This window comes from Heptranchias perlo, chromosome 15, assembly GCF_035084215.1.
Source record: "Heptranchias perlo isolate sHepPer1 chromosome 15, sHepPer1.hap1, whole genome shotgun sequence".
Taxonomy (NCBI): Eukaryota; Metazoa; Chordata; class Chondrichthyes; order Hexanchiformes; family Hexanchidae; genus Heptranchias; species Heptranchias perlo.
This window is the reverse complement of record NC_090339.1, coordinates 761,618-782,439: the sequence shown is the minus strand read 5'-3', so window position 1 is coordinate 782,439 and position 20,822 is coordinate 761,618. Positions and strand designations below refer to the sequence as shown.

The following is a 20,822-nucleotide window of genomic DNA, read 5'->3' as shown; positions in this document are numbered from 1 at the left end:
TCCTGTTATTACACACTGTGTGCCCTATACCAGTACAGTCCTGTTATGACACACTGTGTCCCCGATACCAGTACAGTCCTGTTATTACACAATGTGTCCCCTATACCAGTACAGCCCTGTTATTACACACTGTGTCCCCTATTCCAGTACAGCGCTGTTATTACACACTGTGTCCCCTATACCAGTACAGTCCTGTTATTACACACTGTGTCCCCTATTCCAGTACAGTCCTGTTATTACACACTGTGTCCCCGATACCAGTACAGTCCTGTTATTACACACTGTGTCCCCTATTCCAGTACAGCCCTGTTATTACACACTGTGTCCCCTATTCCAGTACAGCCCTGTTATTACACACTGTGTCCCCTATTCCAGTACAGACCTGTTATTACACACTGTGTCCCCTATTCCAGTACAGCCCTGTTATTATACACTGTGTCCCCTATTCCAGTACAGTCCTGTTATTACACACTGTGTCCCCTATTCCAGTACAGCCCTGTTATTACACACTGTGTCCCCGATACCAGTACAGTCCTGTTATTACACACTGTGTCCCCTATTCCAGTACAGCCCTGTTATTACACACTGTGTCCCCTATACCAGTACAGTCCTGTTATTACACACTGTATCCCCTATACCAGTACAGTCCTGTTATTACACAGTGTGTCCCCTATTCCAGTACAGTCCTGTTATTACACACTGTGTCCCCTATTCCAGTACAGCCCTGTTATTACACACTGTGTCCCCTATTCCAGTACAGTCCTGTTATTACACAGTGTGTCCCCTATACCAGTACAGTCCTGTTATTACACACTGTGTCCCCTATTCCAGTACAGTCCTGTTATTACACACTGTGTCCCCTATTCCAGTACAGTCCTGTTATTACACACTGTGTCCCCTATTCCAGTACAGTCCTGTTATTACACAGTGTGTCCCCTATACCAGTACAGTCCTGTTATTACACACTGTGTCCCCTATACCAGTACAGTCCTGTTATTACACACTGTGTCCCCTATTCCAGTACAGTCCTGTTATTACACACTGTGTCCCCTATTCCAGTACAGTCCTGTTATTACACACTGTGTCCCCTATAGCAGTACAGTCCTGTTATTACACACTGTGTCCCCGATACCAGTACAGTCCTGTTATTACACACTGTGTCCCCTATACCAGTACAGTCCTGTTATTACACACTGTGTCCCCTATAACAGTACAGCCCTGTTATTACACACTGTGTCCCCAATACCAGTACAGTCCTGTTATTACACACTGTGTCCCCTATACCAGTACAGCCCTGTTATTACACACTGTGTCCCCTATACCAGTACAGTCCTGTTATTACACACTGTGTCCCCTATACCAGTACAGTCCTGTTAGTACACACTGTGTCCCCTATACCAGTACAGTCCTGTTATTACACACTGTGTCCCCTATACCAGTACAGTCCTGTTATTACACACTGTGTCCCCTATACCAGTACAGTCCTGTTATTACACACTGTGTCCCCTATACCAGTACAGCCCTGTTATTACACACTGTGTCCCCTATTCCAGTACAGTCCTGTTATTACACACTGTGTCCCCTATACCAGTACAGCCCTGTTATTACACACTGTGTCCCCTATACCAGTACAGCCCTGTTATTACACACTGTGTCCCCTATACAAGTACAGTCCTGTTATTACACACTGTGTCCCCTATTCCAGTACAGCCCTGTTATTGCACACTGTGTCCCCTATTCCAGTACAGTCCTGTTATTACACACTGTGTCCCCTATACCAGTACAGTCCTGTTATTACACACTGTGTCCCCTATTCCAGTACAGTCCTGTTATTACACACTGTGTCCCCTATTCCAGTACAGTCCTGTTATTACACACTGTGTCCCCTATTCCAGTACAGTCCTGTTATTACACACTGTGTCCCCTATTCCAGTGCAGTCCTGTTATTACACACTGTGTCCCCGATACCAGTACAGTCCTGTTATTACACAATGTGTCCCCTATACCAGTAAAGCCCTGTTATTACACACTGTGTCCCCTATTCCAGTACAGCCCTGTTATTACACACTGTGTCCCCTATACCAGTACAGTCCTGTTATTACACACTGTGTCCCCTATTCCAGTACAGTCCTGTTATTACACACTGTGTCCCCGATACCAGTACAGTCCTGTTATTACACACTGTGTCCCCTATTCCAGTACAGCCCTGTTATTACACACTGTGTCCCCTATTCCAGTACAGCCCTGTTATTACACACTGTGTCCCCTGTTCCAGTACAGCCCTGTTATTACACACTGTGTCCCCTGTTCCAGTACAGCCCTGTTATTACACACTGTGTCCCCTATTCCAGTACAGTCCTGTTATTACACACTGTGTCCCCTATTCCAGTACAGCCCTGTTATTACACACTGTGTCCCTGATACCAGTACAGTCCTGATATTACACACTGTGTCCCCTATTCCAGTACAGCCCTGTTATTACACACTGTGTCCCCTATTCCAGTACAGCCCTGTTATTACACAGTGTGTCCCCTATACCAGTACGGCCCTGTTATTACACAGTGTGTCCCCTATACCAGTACAGTCCTGTTATTACACACTGTGTCCCCTATACCAGTACAGTCCTGTTATTACACAGTGTGTCCCCTATTCCAGTACAGTCCTGTTATTACACACTGTGTCCCCTATTCCAGTACAGCCCTGTTATTACACACTGTGTCCCCTATTCCAGTACAGTCCTGTTATTACACAGTGTGTCCCCTATACCAGTACAGTCCTGTTATTACACACTGTGTCCCCTATTCCAGGACAGTCCTGTTATTACACACTGTGTCCCCTATTCCAGTACAGTCCTGTTATTACACACTGTGTCCCCTATACCAGTACAGCCCTGTTATTACACACTGTGTGCCCTATACCAGTACAGTCCTGTTATTACACACTGTGTCCCCTATACCAGTACAGTCCTGTTATTACACACTGTGTCCCCTATACCAGTACGGCCCTGTTATTACACACTGTGTCCCCTATTCCAGTACAGCCCTGTTATTACACACTGTGTCCCCTATTCCAGTACAGTCCTGTTATTACACAGTGTGTCCCCTATACCAGTACAGTCCTGTTATTACACACTGTGTCCCCTATTCCAGTACAGTCCTGTTATTACACACTGTGTCCCCTATTCCAGTACAGCCCTGTTATTACACACTGTGTCCCCTATTCCAGTACAGTCCTGTTATTACACACTGTGTCCCCTATAGCAGTACAGTCCTGTTATTACACACTGTGTCCCCGATACCAGTACAGTCCTGTTATTACACACTGTGTCCCCTATACCAGTACAGTCCTGTTATTACACACTGTGTCCCCTATACCAGTACAGCCCTGTTATTACACACTGTGTCCCCTATACCAGTACAGTCCTGTTATTACACACTGTGTCCCCTATACCAGTACAGCCCTGTTATTACACACTGTGTCCCCTATACCAGTACAGTCCTGTTATTACACACTGTGTCCCCTATACCAGTACAGTCCTGTTAGTACACACTGTGTCCCCTATACCAGTACAGTCCTGTTATTACACACTGTGTCCCCTGTACCAGTACAGTCCTGTTATTACACACTGTGTCCCCTATACCAGTACAGTCCTGTTATTACACACTGTGTCCCCTATACCAGTTCAGCCCTGTTATTACACACTGTGTCCCCTATTCCAGTACAGTCCTGTTATTACACACTGTGTCCCCTATACCAGTACAGTCCTGTTATTACACACTGTGTCCCCTATACCAGTACAGCCCTGTTATTACACAGTGTGTCCCCTATACCAGTACAGTCCTGTTATTACACACTGTGTCCCCTATAGCAGTACAGCCCTGTTATTACACACTGTGTCCCCTATACCAGTACAGCCCTGTTATTACACACTGTGTCCCCTATTCCAGTACAGTCCTGTTATTACACAGTGTGTCCCCTATACCAGTACAGTCCTGTTATTACACACTGTGTCCCCTATTCCAGTACAGTCCTGTTATTACACACTGTGTCCCCTATTCCAGTACAGTCCTGTTATTACACACTGTGTCCCCTATTCCAGTACAGTCCTGTTATTACACACTGTGTCCCCGATACCAGTACAGTCCTGTTATTACACAATGTGTCCCCTATACCAGTACAGCCCTGTTATTACACACTGTGTCCCCTATTCCAGTACAGCCCTGTTATTACACACTGTGTCCCCTATACCAGTACAGTCCTGTTATTACACACTGTGTCCCCTATTCCAGTACAGTCCTGTTATTACACACTGTGTCCCCGATACCAGTACAGTCCTGTTATTACACACTGTGTCCCCTATTCCAGTAAAGCCCTGTTATTACACACTGTGTCCCCTATTCCAGTACAGCCCTGTTATTACACACTGTGTCCCCTATTCCAGTACAGCCCTGTTATTACACACTGTGTCCCCTATTCCAGTACAGCCCTGTTATTACACACTGTGTCCCCTATTCCAGTACAGTCCTGTTATTACACACTGTGTCCCCTATTCCAGTACAGCCCTGTTATTACACACTGTGTCCCCGATACCAGTACAGTCCTGTTATTACACACTGTGTCCCCTATTCCAGTACAGCCCTGTTATTACACACTGTGTCCCCTATACCAGTACAGCCCTGTTATTACACAGTGTGTCCCCTATACCAGTACGGCCCTGTTATTACACAGTGTGTCCCCTATACCAGTACAGTCCTGTTATTACACACTGTGTCCCCTATACCAGTACAGTCCTGTTATTACACAGTGTGTCCCCTATTCCAGTACAGCCCTGTTATTACACACTGTGTCCCCTATTCCAGTACAGTCCTGTTATTACACACTGTGTCCCCTATTCCAGTACAGTCCTGTTATTACACACTGTGTCCCCTATACCAGTACAGTCCTGTTATTACACACTGTGTCCCCTATTCCAGTACAGTCCTGTTATTACACACTGTGTCCCCTATTCCAGTACAGTCCTGTTATTACACACTGTGTCCCCTATACCAGTACAGCCCTGTTATTACACACTGTGTGCCCTATACCAGTACAGTCCTGTTATTACACACTGTGTCCCCTATACCAGTCCAGCCCTGTTATTACACACTGTGTCCCCTATACCAGTACGGCCCTGTTATTACACACTGTGTCCCCTATTCCAGTACAGCCCTGTTATTACACACTGTGTCCCCTATTCCAGTACAGTCCTGTTATTACACACTGTGTCCCCTATTCCAGTACAGTCCTGTTATTACACACAGTGTCCCCTATTCCAGTACAGTCCTGTTATTACACACTGTGTCCCCGATACCAGTACAGTCCTGTTATTACACACTGTGTCCCCTATACCAGTACAGTCCTGTTATTACACACTGTGTCCCCTATACCAGTACAGCCCTGTTATTACACACTGTGTCCCCTATACCAGTACAGTCCTGTTATTACACACTGTGTCCCCTATACCAGTACAGCCCTGTTATTACACACTGTGTCCCCTATACCAGTACAGTCCTGTTATTACACACTGTGTCCCCTATACCAGTACAGTCCTGTTAGTACACACTGTGTCCCCTATACCAGTACAGTCCTGTTATTACACACTGTGTCCCCTGTACCAGTACAGTCCTGTTATTACACACTGTGTCCCCTATACCAGTACAGTCCTGTTATTACACACTGTGTCCCCTATACCAGTTCAGCCCTGTTATTACACACTGTGTCCCCTATTCCAGTACAGCCCTGTTATTACACACTGTGTCCCCTATACCAGTACAGTCCTGTTATTACACACTGTGTCCCCTATACCAGTACAGCCCTGTTATTACACAGTGTGTCCCCTATACCAGTACAGTCCTGTTATTACACACTGTGTCCCCTATACCAGTACAGTCCTGTTATTACACACTGTGTCCCCTATACCAGTACAGTCCTGTTATTACACAGTGTGTCTCCTATACCAGTAGAAACCTTTTTTGAATGTAGAATTCGAGGTGTGAGTTGAGAGTGACTGCCCTTGACATCAGAATAGCATTCGACTGACTGTGGACCCAAGGAGTCCTTGTAAAACTGAAGTCAATGGAAATTGTTGGGAAAACTTTCAAACACCACTAAACCTGGCCGGGCACCCCTAGACATGGCCAGACACCCCTAAACCTGGCCAGACACCCCTAAACATGGCCAGACACCCCTAAACATGGCAAGACACCAATAAACATGGCGAGACACCCCTAAACATGGCCAGACACCCCTAAACATGGCCAGACACCCCTAAACATGGCCAGACACCCCTAAACATGGCCGGGCACCCCTAAACATGGCCAGACACCCCTAAACATGGCCAGACACCCCTAAACATGGCCAGACACCAATAAACATGGCGAGACACCCCTAAACATGGCCAGACACCCCTAAACATGGCCAGACACCCCTAAACATGGCCAGACACCAATAAACATGGCGAGACACCCCTAAACCTGGCCGGGCACCCCTAAACATGGCCAGACACCCCTAAACATGGAGAGACACCAATAAACATGGCCAGACACCCCTAAACATGGCCAGACACCCCTAAACATGGCCAGACACCCCTAAACATGGCCAGACACCAATAAACATGGCGAGACACCCCTAAACCTGGCCGGGCACCCCTAAACATGGCCAGACACCCCTAAACATGGCCAGACACCCCTAAACATGGCCAGACACCCCTAAACATGGCCAGACACCAATAAACATGGCGAGACACCCCTAAACATGTCCAGACACCCCTAAAAATGGCCATACACCAATAAACATGGCCAGACATCCCTAAACATGGCCAGACACCCCTAAACATGGCCAGACACCAATAAACATGGCCAGACATCCCTAAACATGGCCAGACACCCCAAAACCTGGTCGGGCACCCCTAAACATGGCCAGACACCACTAAACATGGCCAGACACCCCTAAACCTGGCCAGACACCCCTAAACATGGCCAGACACCAATAAACATGGCCAGACATCCCTAAACATGGCCAGACACCCCAAAACCTGGTCGGGCACCCCTAAACATGGCCAGACACCACTAAACATGGCCAGACACCCCTAAACATGGCCAGACACCAATAAACATGGCCAGACACCACTAAACCTGGCCGGGCACCCCTAAACATGGCCAGACACCCCTAAACCTGGCCAGACACCCCTAAACATGGCCAGACACCTCTAAACATGGCCGGGCAACCTAAACATGGCCGGGCACCGCTAAACATGGCCAGACAGCACTAAACCTGGCCGGGCACACCTAAACATGGCCAGACACCCCTAAACATGGCCAGACACCACTAAACCTGGCCGGGCACCCCTAAACATGGCCGGGCACCACTAAACATGGCCAGACACCACTAAACCTGGCCGAGCACCCCTAAACATGGCCGGGCACCCCTAAACATGGCCGGGCACCCCTAAACATGGCCACACATCCCTAAACATGGCCAGACACCAATAAACATGGCCAGACACCCCTAAACATGGCCAGACACCTCTAAACATGGCCGGGCACCACTAAACATGGCCACACATCCCTAAACATGGCCAGACACCCCTAAACATGGCTAGACACCTCGAAACAAGGCCGGGCGCCCCTAAACATGGCCGGGCACCCCTAAACCTGGCCAGACACCCCTAAACATGGCCGGGCACCCCTAAACATGGCCAGACACCCCTAAACATGGCCGGGCACCCCTAAACATGGCCAGACAGCACTAAACCTGGCCGGGCACACCTAAACATGGCCAGACACCCCTAAACATGGCCAGACACCACTAAACCTGGCCGGGCACCCCTAAACATGGCCGGGCACCACTAAACATGGCCAGACACCACTAAACCTGGCCGGGCACCCCTAAACATGGCCGGGCACCCCTAAACATGGCCGGGCACCCCTAAACATGGCCACACATCCCTAAACATGGCCAGACACCTCTAAACATGGCCGGGCACCCCTAAACATGGCTAGACACTTCGAAACAAGGCCGGGCGCCCCTAAACATGGCCGGGCACCCCTAAACATGGCCAGACACCCCTAAACATGGCCGGGCACCCCTAAACATGGCCGGGCACGCCTAAACATGGCCGGACACCCCAAAACCTGGCCGGGCACACCTAAAAATGGCCAGACACCACTAAACATGGCCAGACACCCCCAAACATGGCCAGACACCTCTAAACATGGCTGGGCACCCCTAAACATGGCCAGACACCCCAAAACCTGGTCGGGCACCCCTAAACATGGCCAGACACCACTAAACATGGCCAGACACCCCCAAACATGGCCAGACACCTCTAAACATGGCCAGACACCCCTAAACATGGCCAGACACCCCAAAACCTGGTCGGGCACCCCTAAACATGGCCAGACACCACTAAACATGGCCAGGCACCCCTAAACATGGCCAGACACCTCTAAACATGGCCGGGCACCCCTAAACATGGCCGGGCACCCCTAAACATGGCGAGACACCCCTAAACATGGCCAGACACCTCTAAACATGGCCAGACATCCCGAAACATGGCCGGGCAACCGAAACATGGCCAGACACCTCTAAACATGGCCAGACTCCCCTAAACATGGCCGGGCACCCCTAAACATGGCCAGACTCCCCTAAACGTGGCCAGACACCCCTAAACATGGTCAGACACCCCTAAACATGGCCAGACAGCACTAAACCTGGCCGGGCACACCTAAACATGGCCAGACACCACTAAACCTGGCCGGGCACCCCTAAACATGGCCGGGCACCCCTAAACATGGCCGGGCACCCCTAAACATGGCCAGACACCACTAAACCTGGCCGGGCACCCCTAAACATGGCCGGGCACCCCTAAACATGGCCGGGCACCCCTAAACATGGCCACACATCCCTAAACATGGCCAGACACCCCTAAACATGGCCGGGCACCCCTAAACATGGCCGGGCACCCCTAAACATGGCCACACATCCCTAAACATGGCCAGACACCTCTAAACATGGCCGGGCACCCCTAAACATGGCCGGGCACCCCTAAACATGGCCAGACACCACTAAACCTGGCCGGGCACCCCTAAACATGGCCGGGCACCCCTAAACATGGCCGGGCACCCCTAAACATGGCCAGACACCACTAAACATGGCCAGACACCCCTAAACATGGCCGGGCACCTCGAAACAAGGCCGGGCACCCCTAAACATGGCCGGGCACCCCTAAACATGGCCAGACACCCCTAAACATGGCCAGACACCTCTAAACATGGCCAGACACCCCTAAACATGGCCGGGCACACCTAAACATGGCCGGGCACCCCTAAACATGGCCAGACACCCCTAAACATGGCCGGGCACCCCTAAACATGGCCGGGCACCCCTAAACATGGCCAGACACCTCTAAACATGGCCGGGCACCCCTAAACATGGCGAGACACCTCTAAACAAGGCCGGGCGCCCCTAAACAAGGCCGGGCACCCCTAAACATGGCCAGACACCCCTAAACATGGCTGAGCACCCCTAAACATGGCCGGGCACCCCTAAACATGGCCAGACACCTCTAAACATGGCCGGGCACCCCGAAACATGGCCAGACACCCCTAAACATGGCCGGACACCCCTAAACATGGCCAGACACCCCTAAACATGGCCGGACACCCCTAAACATGGCCGGGCACCCCGAAACATGGCCGGACACCCCTAAACATGGCCGGGCACCCCGAAACATGGCCAGACATCCCTAAACATGGCCGGGCACCACTAAACATGGCCGGGCACCGCTAAACATGGCCAGACACCCCTAAACATGGCCAGACACCCCTAAACATGGCCGGACAACCTAAACATGGCCGGACACCCCTAAACATGGCCAGACACCCCTAAACATGGCCAGACACCCCTAAACATGGCCAGACAACCTAAACATGGCCAGACAACCTAAACATGGCCGGGCACCCCTAAACATGGCCAGACAACCTAAACATGGCTAGACACCTCGAAACAAGGCCGGGCGCCCCTAAACATGGCCGGGCACCCCTAAACATGGCCAGGCACCTCTAAACATGGCCAGACAACCTAAACATGGCCAGACACCCCTAAACATTGCCAGACACCCCTAAACAGGGCCGAGCATCCCTAAACATGGCTGGTCAGCCTTAAACATGGCTGGGCACCCCTAAACATGGACAGACACCCCTATAAATGGCCTGGCACACCTAAACATGGCCAGACACCCCTATAAATGGCCAGACACCCCTAAACATGGCCAGACACCCCTATAAATGGACAGACACCCCTAAACATTGCCGGGCCCCCCTAATCATGGCCGGGCACCCCTATAAATGGCCAGACACCCCTAAACATGGCCAGACACCACTAAACATGGTTAGACACGCCTAAGCATGGCCGGGCACCCCTCAACATGGCCAGACACCCCTAAACATGGCTGAGCACCCCTAAACATGGCCGGACATCCCTAAATATGGCCAGACATCCCTAAATATGGCCGGGAACCCCTAAACATGGCCAGACACCCCTAAACATGGCCGGACACCCCAAACATGGCCCGGCACCCCTAAACATGGCCAGACATCCCTAAACATGGCCGGTCACCCCTAAACATGGCCGGGCACCTCTAAACATGGCTGGACACCCCAAACATGGCCCAGCACCCCTAAACATGGCCAGACATCCCTAAACATGGCCGGTCACCCCGAAACATGGCCGGGCACCTCTAAACATGGCCAGACACCCCTAACCATGGCCAGACACCCCTAACCATGGCCAGACACTCCTAAACATGGCCGGGCACCCTTAAACATGGCTGTGCACCCCTAAACATGGCCAGACACCCCTAAACATGGCCAGACACCCCTATAAATGGCCAGACACCCCTAAACATGGCCAGACACCCCTATAAATGGCCAGACACCCCTAAACATGGCCAGACACCCCTATAAATGGCCAGACACCCCTAAACATGGCCGGGCACCCTTAAACATGGCTGGTCACCCCTATAAATGGCCAGAAATCCCTAAACATGGCCAGACACCCCTATAAATGGCCAGACACCCCTAAACATGGCCGGGCACCGCTAAACATCCTCTCATCACCAAGACCACCGACTTCCACCCCCATAACATCACCCGTCTCCGTCCCTGCCTCAGCTCATCTGCTGAAACACACCTCCAGACTGGACTATTCCAATGCTCTCCTGACCGGCCTCCCATCTTCCACCCTCCATAAACTTGAACTCATCCATAGCTCTGCTGCCTGTATCCTAACTCACACCAAGTCCCGTTCACCCATCACCCCTGTGCTCACTGACCTACATTGGCTCTCGGTCTGGGAACGCCTCGATTTTAAAATTCTCATCCTTGTTTTCGAATCCCTCCATGGCCCTCGCCCCTCCCTATCTCTGTAACCTCCTCCAGCCCCACAACCCTCCGAGATCTCTGTGTTCCTCCAATGCAAGTTGTTGTTGTTGAGGTGACACTGTTCCCTCTGTCAGCCCCGGGGACTGCCCTGAATTGTTGAGTTCCCTCGGTGTCCCTGGAGGGAGTAGGGAAAGTGTGGCCAGGGGGGCTGCAGGCAATCATTGTAGCTAATTGCCTTTCTCCCCACTACCCCTCCCTTTAAATTGCACAAGTCCAACCTATTCAACCATGAGGAGCACCACCACAGAGGTTGTTTTTTTTTATTCGTTCATGGGATGTGGGCGTCTCTGGCGAGGCCGGCATTTATTGCCCATCCCTAATTGCCCTTGAGAAGGTGGTGGTGAGCCGCCTTCTTGAACCGCTGCAGTCCGGGTGGTGAAGGTTCTCCCACAGTGCTGTTAGGAAGGGAGTTCCAGGATTTTGACCCAGCGACGATGAAGGAACGGCGATATATTTCCATCTGACCAAACCTCCAGCAAGGTTGGGGCGAGGGTTGGGGGGGGAGGCCCGGTGGGGCGGGGGGAAGTTACTGGACAATAATCAGGATAGGGAACTGTGGCCATCCCTGTAGCAGTCACGGTTGAGATCAGCTCAGGTCCCAGGGATTGGCCACTGATCCCACCACCTTCCAGGCTTGTTTCTGGGATCCCAATTGTCAGAGTGGGCTGCTCATCCTGGATTCCACAAATTGGAAACGGCTACAGCCCCAGGACCCCAACCGCCTTTATGTTCCATTATAACAGGGCTCTAGGACCACAGGAAGAGGAGGAGTCCATTCAGCCCCTCAGGCTTGTTACATAGGAACAGGAGGAGGTCATTCAGTTCCTTGAGTGTGTAGTACTGAAACGGCCCTTATCAAAGGCACAAATCCTCTGTGCCTGTGACCGTGGTAAACTCTCCCTCCTCATCCTTCTCCACCTGTCCGCAGCCTTTGACACGGTTGACCACACCGTCCTCCTCCATTGCCTCTCCTCCATCGTCCAGCTGGGAGGGACTGCCCTCTCCTGGGTCCATTCTTATCTATCCAGTCATAGCCAGAGAATCTCCTGCAATGGCTGCTCTTCCCACTCCCGCACCGTTACCTCTGGAGACCCCCAGGATCTATCCTTGGCCCCTCCTATTTCACATCTACATGCTGCCCCTCAGCGACATCATCCGAAAACACGACATCAGGTTCCACATGTACACTGACGACACCCAGCTCTACCTCACCCCCACCTCCCTCGACCCCTCCACTGTCTCACCCCCACCTCCCTCGACCCCTCCACTGTCTCACCCCCACCTCCCTCGACCCCTCCACTGTCTCACCCCCACCTCCCTCGACCCCTCCACTGTCTCACCACCACCTCCCTCGACCCCTCCACTGTCTCACCACCACCTCCCTCGACCCCTCCACTGTCTCACCCCCACCTCCCTCGACCCCTCCACTGTCTCACCACCACCTCCCTCGACCCCTCCACTGTCTCACCACCACCTCCCTCGACCCCTCCACTGTCTCACCACCACCTCCCTCGACCCCTCCACTGTCTCACCACCACCTCCCTCGACCCCTCCACTGTCTCACCCCCACCTCCCTCGACCCCTCCACTGTCTCACCACCACCTCCCTCGACCCCTCCACTGTCTCACCACCACCTCCCTCGACCCCTCCACTGTCTCACCACCACCTCCCTCGGCCCCTCCACTGTCTCACCACCACCTCCCTCGACCCCTCCACTGTCTCACCACCACCTCCCTCGACCCCTCCACTGTCTCACCACCACCTCCCTCGACCCCTCCACTGTCTCACCACCACCTCCCTCGACCCCTCCACTGTCTCACCACCACCTCCCTCGGCCCCTCCACTGTCTCACCACCACCTCCCTCGACCCCTCCACTGTCTCACCACCACCTCCTTCGGCCCCTCCACTGTCTCACCACCACCTCCCTCGACCCCTCCACTGTCTCACCACCACCTCCCTCGGCCCCTCCACTGTCTCACCCCCACCTCCCTCGACCCCTCCACTGTCTCACCACCACCTCCCTCGGCCCCTCCACTGTCTCACCACCACCTCCCTCGACCCCTCCACTGTCTCACCACCACCTCCCTCGGCCCCTCCACTGTCTCACCACCACCTCCCTCGACCCCTCCACTGTCTCTGATTGGTCACACTGTTTGTCTGGATGAGCAGAAATTTGCTCCAAATAAATATTGGGAAGACCGAAGTCATTGGGCCCGATTTTACCAGGGGTGCGGGTTCCGGGCGGGTGGGCCAGCGGGCGCGTTGAAATTAGTGGGTTGCCCGCGCGATCGTAGCAGGCAACACATTAATTGGATCCACTAACCTGCTCCTTCGGGTTCCCCGCTGCTGATCTGCGCATCGGGCGGGCTGCGCATGCGCAGTAAGATCTGTCAGCTGGAGGAGCTCTATTTAAAGGGGCAGTCCTCCACTGACAGATGCTGCCACAAACAGCAAAAATTACAGCATGGAGCAGCCCAGGGGGAAGGCTGCTCCCAGTTTAATGATGCCTCACCCCAGGTATCATTAGATGGGGTGAGGAGGAGGGGGAGGACAGAGATCTTCCCCCCGGCGGGCGGGAGGAAGCGGCCTGCCTCTGCCACCAAGAAGGCCTGGCTCAAGGTGGCAGAGGAGGTCACCTGCACCACCAACATATCGCCCACCTGCATACAGTGCAGGAGGCGCTCCAATGACCTCAGTAGGTCAGCCACAGTGAGAACACTTACTCATTGCCCTACATTCCGTCTGCCACATCACCGCCCCCACCCCACATCTCCTTCAGCACTGCCAACACTACTCTGTCACATCACCCCTCATACCCACTCAAACCTCATCCTCATCTTACCTGCACTTACTCACCTCGCCAGTACTCATCCCACCACTACCACTCAACCCAATCCTCATACAATCTCATGGCTCTATCTCATACTCACCCTCTCGTGCATCTCTCTCACGGCCAGCCTCACTCAACCTACCACCACCTGTGCTGCAGCCACAGGGCATGCATCACATATGTGCAGTAGGCAGCGTAAGGCAAACGTGTCGTGAGCATGAAGGGGATGCACAAGGGTGTTTGAGGGTTTGTCATGGTTCTTACTTCTATTGAATTAAAGAACAACTCACATCACACATTATATTGGCTCCACTACTGCCATGTCTTCGCGAATCCTGTCCGGTTTGTGCAATAATGCCCGCTCCTGGGTATCCCTATGAGGACCCACCACTGATGCCACCCAGTGTGTCACTGCAGAGTGGGTGTAGGTGTATTTGCAGGGCTCTTCTGCGCAGACGACTGAGAGACGTCGGGGATGTCCCCGGTTGCACCCTGGAAGGATGCGGAGGAGAAGTTGTTGAGGGCAGTGGTGACTTTGACAGCGACAGGTAAGAAGATGGTGCTCGGGCCAACCAGGAGCAGCTCGGCATGAAAGAGGCTGCAGATGTCCACGGCTACATGTCGAGTGACTCTGAGCCTCCGTGTGCACTGCTGCTCAGAGAGGTCCAGGAGGCTGAGCCTCGGTCTGTGGACCCTGTGGCTAGGGTAGTGCCCTCTGCGACGCATCTCACTCTGCGGTTGCCCTCCCTCCTGCTGTACAGGTGGATGTGTCACAGCACTCTGTTGTGGAGCTCCACGTGTCAGAGGTGGACGGCGTGGATGGCGAGGCTGGTGAGGCTGGTGATGCTGTTCGCCCTCCGAGGAGGTCATGACTGCAGATACGGCGGCCCCCATCCGCAAGATGTACATCTGAGGGGGTCTGCAAGGTAGGTACATGTCTCCGGACCCCGGGGTAAGTTTGCAGGTTGGTGACTTCGACCATCAGGAGGAGGGTGGTGGAGGCCAAACTTTGTCCCAGGTGACAGAGCGGCCTCCTGCAATGGCTGTGGGTCTCCCCCCACCCCACCACCTGTCAAATGGACCTTTGCAGCTGCCACAGGCTGACAGCTGCAACACATCCACTTCTACTGGGAGTTTTTCCCCCAGTGTGTGAAACAGTCCCATGTTTATCCAAAATCACACACAGTCCCTTAATCAGGTCAGTTAATGACCTGAACAAGCAAAGTAAATACACTCAAGTGGCATCCCGCTGGCTTTAATTGCCTGCGGGATTCCCACCAGCGGGGGCTGCGCACGCACCCCCACACGTCAGCGCGGAACCCGGACGTGGGTGGGATCGAGGCGCGATCCGGTCCCGCTCCGGGATTTCGGGATTTTCGGGGCCCCCCCGCCGAGAACGCACCCGGTAGCGGGTGCTAAAATCGGGCCCATTGTCTTTGGTCCCTGACACAAAATCCATTCCCTAGCCACCGACTTTACCCAATCAAATCCTTTTATCATTATAAATATCTCAATCAGACCACCCCTCAGTCTATCGTCGAGGGAACGCAAGTCAAGTTTTGCAACTTGTCCTCGTGATTTAACCCTCAAAGCCACGGTGCCAGGCCCAGCCGACTTTAGCCGCTGGACTTATTTGGATGTATCGCGTTGGTCTCCAAGACAAACCCACTGCCTGGCAGGCGGGCAGGATTGGGATTTTAGGGGGACAGGAACGGGATTTCAGGGGGGCAGGAGTTGGATTTCAGGGGAGCAGGAGCGGGATTTCAGGGGCGCGGGATTGGGATTTCAGGGGGCAGGATTGGGATTTTGGGGGTCAGGAGTGGGATCTTGGGGGGGCAGGAGTGGGATTTCAGGGGGAAAAGAGTGGGATTTCAGGGGGGCTGGAGTGGGATTTCAGGGAGGCAGGAGTGGGATAGGATTGGGATTTCAGGAGGCAGGAGTGGGATTTCAGTGGGGAAGGAGTGGGATTTCAGGGGGGCAGGAGTGGGATTTCAGGGGGGCTGGAGTGGGATAGGATTGGGATTTCAGGGGGCAGGAGTGGGATTTCAGGGGGGGCAGGATTGGGATTTCAGGGGGGCAGGAGTGGGATTTCAGGGGGGGCAGGATTAGGATTTCAGGGGGGCAGGATTGGGATTTCAAGGGGGCAGGAGTGGGATTTCAGGGGGGCAGGATTGGGATAGAATTGGGATCTTGGGGGGGCAGGAGTGGGATTTCAGGGAGGAAGGAGTGGGATTTCAGGGGGCAGGAGTGGAATTTTGGGGGGCAGGAGTGGGATTTCAGGGGGGCAGGATTAGGATTTCAGGGGGGCAGGAGTGGAATTTTGGGGGTGTAGGAGTGGGATTTCAGGGGCCTAGGAGTGGGATTTCAGGGGGGCAGGAGTGGGATTTTGGGGGGCAGGAGTGGGGCAGGAGTGGGATTTCAAGGGGGCTGGAGTGGGATTTCAAGGGGGCAGGAGTGGGATTTCAGGGGGGCAGAAGTGGGATTTCAGGGGGGCTGGAGTGGGATTTCAAGGGGGCAGGAGTGGGATTTCAGGGGGGCAGAAGTGGGATTTCAAGGGGGCAGGAGTGGGATTTCAGGGGGGCTGGAGTGGGATTTCAGGGGGGCAGGAGTGGGATTTCAGGGGGGCTGGAGTGGGATTTCAGGGGGGCTGGAGTGGGATTTCAGGGGGGCTGGAGTGGGATTTCAGGGGGGCTGGAGTGGGATTTCAGGGGGGCTGGAGTGGGATTTCAGGGGGGCAGGATTAGGATTTCAGGGGGGCAGGAGTGGGATTTCAGGGGGGCTGGAGTGGGATTTCAGGGGGGCTGGAGTGGGATTTTGGGGGCGTAGGAGTGGGGCAGGAGTGGGATTTCAGGGGGGCAGGAGTGGGATTTCAGGGGGGCAGGAGTGGGATTTCAGGGGGCTGGAGTGGGATTTCAGGGGGCAGGAGTGCGATTTTGGGGGCAGGAGTGGGATTTCAGGGGGGCAGGAGACCAGCGCTGGCAACCCACAGGAACGGGGGGGGGGGTGGGGGGTGTAAATCACTGCCCGGTTTTTGCAGGGTGGGGGAGGGGGGTAAAATCGTCCCCTCATTGTCCAGCTTGAGAGGTGAGGAACAGCCCCCTGGGTGAGTGAGTGGGGGGCCACTGATGCTCGACAATGCCCAATAAGGTTCAGAATCCTCAGGGGATTACCCCGAATCTTTCCATCATGTTGTCCGTTCCGCGGAGGGGATGAGGAATCCAGCTGGGATTCGGAGCTGAATTGAAACAGTATTTATTTATGTTCAACGATTTTGCTAGTGTGAGAAGGTCAGGGAATTTAGCAATCTTTGTAAACAGAACACGTTCACTGACGTCAACAGACACTGAGAGAGTTCACAGAACATTAGGTCCTATAACAGAATCTGATGCGCAAACAGCACAAACAGCCCTCCGGAGACAGATGATAAGGTGCTGTAGTTACTGAGTGCTAACCTGATCAGTACCAGACTACCTACAGACAGAAGATTGTAACACTGCAATAGCTCAGTTAATGGAGGCTGTAACTGAAACTAGGGTTCCTTGTTGTGTATGCCTTGTGTCTTTGACAGGTTCGGAGAGATCCCCAGTCTGCTTTACCTGACCAGTTTTGATCCCAACTCATACACTGTGATATTGAACCAAAGACGAATATTACAGTAATAAACCTACACAGACACCACTGAAACATTTATTACTGGATATTAACAATAAACAAAAACTAATATTAGAGCAATAAACCTACACAGACATCACTGATAGATTTATTACTGGAAATTAACAATAAACAAACACTAATATTACAGTGATAAACCTACACAGACATCATTGATAGATTTATTATTGGAAATTAACCCTAAACAACAAAGGACAACAACTTACATTTATATAGTGCTCTTAATGCAGAAAAGTATCCAAAGAAGCTAATATTAGGACAGGTGATAAAAAGCTTGATCGAAGAGGTGGGTTTTAATGAGGGTCTGAACGGAGGCAGTGAGACAGGTGGAGAGGTTTCGGGAGGCAATTCCAGAACATGGAGTTTAGAAGGCTGAAGGCACGGCCACCAATGGGATGAAGGAAGTGGGAATGCACATGAGGCCAGAGTTGGAGGAATGGAGAGTTTGTGGGGATAATGTAGAGCTGGAGGAGGTTACAGAGATAGGGAGGGGCGAGGCCACGGAGGGATTTGAAAACAAGGATGAGAATTTTAAAATCGAGGTGTTGCCCGACCAGGAGCCAATGTAGGTCAGTGAGCACAGGGGTGATGGGTGAACGGGACTTGGTGAGAGTTAGGATCTGGGCAGCAGAGTTTTGGATGAGCTGAAGTTTACGGAAAGTGCAAGGTGAGAGATCGGCCAGGAGACCATTGGAATAGTCCAGTCTGGAGGTAACAAAAGCATGGATGAGTGTTTCAGCAGCAGATGAGCTGAGGCCGGGGTAGAGACGGGCGATGTGACAGAGGTGGAAGTAGACGGTCTTGGTGATGGAGTGGATCGGGGGTCGGAAGCTCATCTCAGGGTCAAGTAGGACGCCAAGGTTGTGAACGGTCTGGTTCAGCCTCAGACAGTGGACAGTGAGAGAGATGGAGTCGGTGGCGAGGGAACGGAGACAATGGCTTCGTTCTTCCCAATGTTTAACTGGTGGAAATTGCGGCTCATCCAAGACTGGATATCGGATAAGCAGGCTGACCAATCCGAGGCAGTGGAAGGGCTGAGGGCGGTGGTGGTGAGGTAGAGCTGGGTGTCATCAGCAGACATGTAGGCCTCGATATTACTAGGGAGGCGGGATGGCAGCGGGGGTGGTGGGGGGGGCGTTTGGGGGCGTGGGTAACCCGCCCAATAAAATCCGTCTGTTCCCCACGCGATTGTGGGTAAATTGGAGCCACTTAATGTGGCTTCCGGGTTTCCCGTCGTAAACCTGCGCAGTGGGCGGTCTGCACACCCACATCACAGGCTGTCAGCTGGAGGAGCCCGATTTGAAGGGCAGCCCTCCAATGCTGCTCCTGGAGGAAACACCCAAAATTACAAAATGGAGCAGCACAGGGGAAAGGCTGCTTCTAGATTCAGCGATGCCTCACTCCAGGTGTTACTGGATGGGGTGAGGAGGAGGAGGGAGATCTTCTACCTGGCGGACGGGAGGAAGTGGCCTGCCTCTCCCACCAAGAAGGCCTGGCTCGAGGTGGCAGAGGAGGTCACCAGCAGCAGCAACGTCTCCCGCACATGGGTCCAGTGCAGGAAGCGCTTCAATGACCTAACCAGGTCAGTCAAAGTGAGTACACTTACTCATTCTCCTACACTCCGTCTTCCACATCACTGCCCCCACCCCCCAACTCATTCTGCACTGCCAACACTACTCTATCACATCACTCCTCACACCCACTCAAAGTTCATCCTCAACTTACCTGCACTTCCTCACCACTTCCTCACCTCCCCATTACTCACCCCACCACTACTACTCAACCCAATCCTCATACAATGTCATGGCTCTGTCTCATACTCACCCTCTGACACATCTCTTTCATGGTTAGCCTCACCCAAAGCAACGCATTCATCGGTTGGTCATGTCACCATCACTCACTCACGCGTCTGTACTTTCTCCCCTTATAGGAGAAGAGAGACCAGAATGCATGGGAGAGGGCGAGGACCGGAGGGGGGGCCACAACAGATAGTCGTCCTCACAGACGCCGAGCAGGAGGCGCTGGAGCTGAGCCGCACCCTCGAGTGCCTGTCCGTTGGGGATGCCGAGACTGGCACCCGACAAACGTCTGGTAACAGAACTTTAACATTCAGCACTCACAATGAATTGATGTTAACATGCCTTGCCATCTTCAGCACCTCAACATCTGTCATCATGCTTAATATTGCCTTCTGTTCCCTTACAGGGGCTTCAGCGACCGCTGTGACAGCAGAGGGCGATTCCTCAGAGGACCTGCCGGCCACCAGCGCAGATACTCACACCTCGGTGGGTCCCAGTCCGCAGTTATTTGGGGTCGAACATGGTGAGTCACCACACACAGGTGAGCACGAGCAGACACTGGTGGCAGGAGCAGCTGCGGAGAGTCCGTGTCGGTGGGAGCACTCCTCTCCAGGCTCTGCTCAGCTGGACACAGATGCTGAACCCTGGGGGGCCATCCATGAAAAGGAGAATGATCGAGGGGCAGCAGCACATTTGCGAGGTGCTGGAACAGGTGCCACGCGCACTCTCCACAATCGCGCAGAGGATGGAGGAGTCCAGCTCCTGCATGAGTGGAATGTGTCACAGGTACAGGAGGGAATCTCTGAGATACTGTCACAGGGACGTGAGGGAATCTCTGAGATAATGTCACAGGGACGTGAGGGAATCTCTGAGATACTGTCACAGGGACGTGAGGGAATCTCTGAGATAATGTCGCGGGTCAGTGTGGGAATGTCTGCGATGGAGGGAAGGCGAGCCTCCATCGAGCTTCAAGCACGGCTCATAAATGAATCCATTCAGGCTCTGACACCGGCCATTCGGACTCAGGGTGAACAACATTC

The 20,822-nt window shown here is 53.1% G+C and overlaps 1 protein-coding gene across 1 annotated transcript in view; it reads right to left on the bottom strand.

The window, feature by feature from the left end:
• LOC137332829 (gamma-aminobutyric acid receptor subunit alpha-3-like) overlaps positions 1 to 20,822 on the bottom strand; it is a 581,305-nt gene that overhangs the window by 203,392 nt on the left and 357,091 nt on the right. The window lies entirely within an intron of this gene.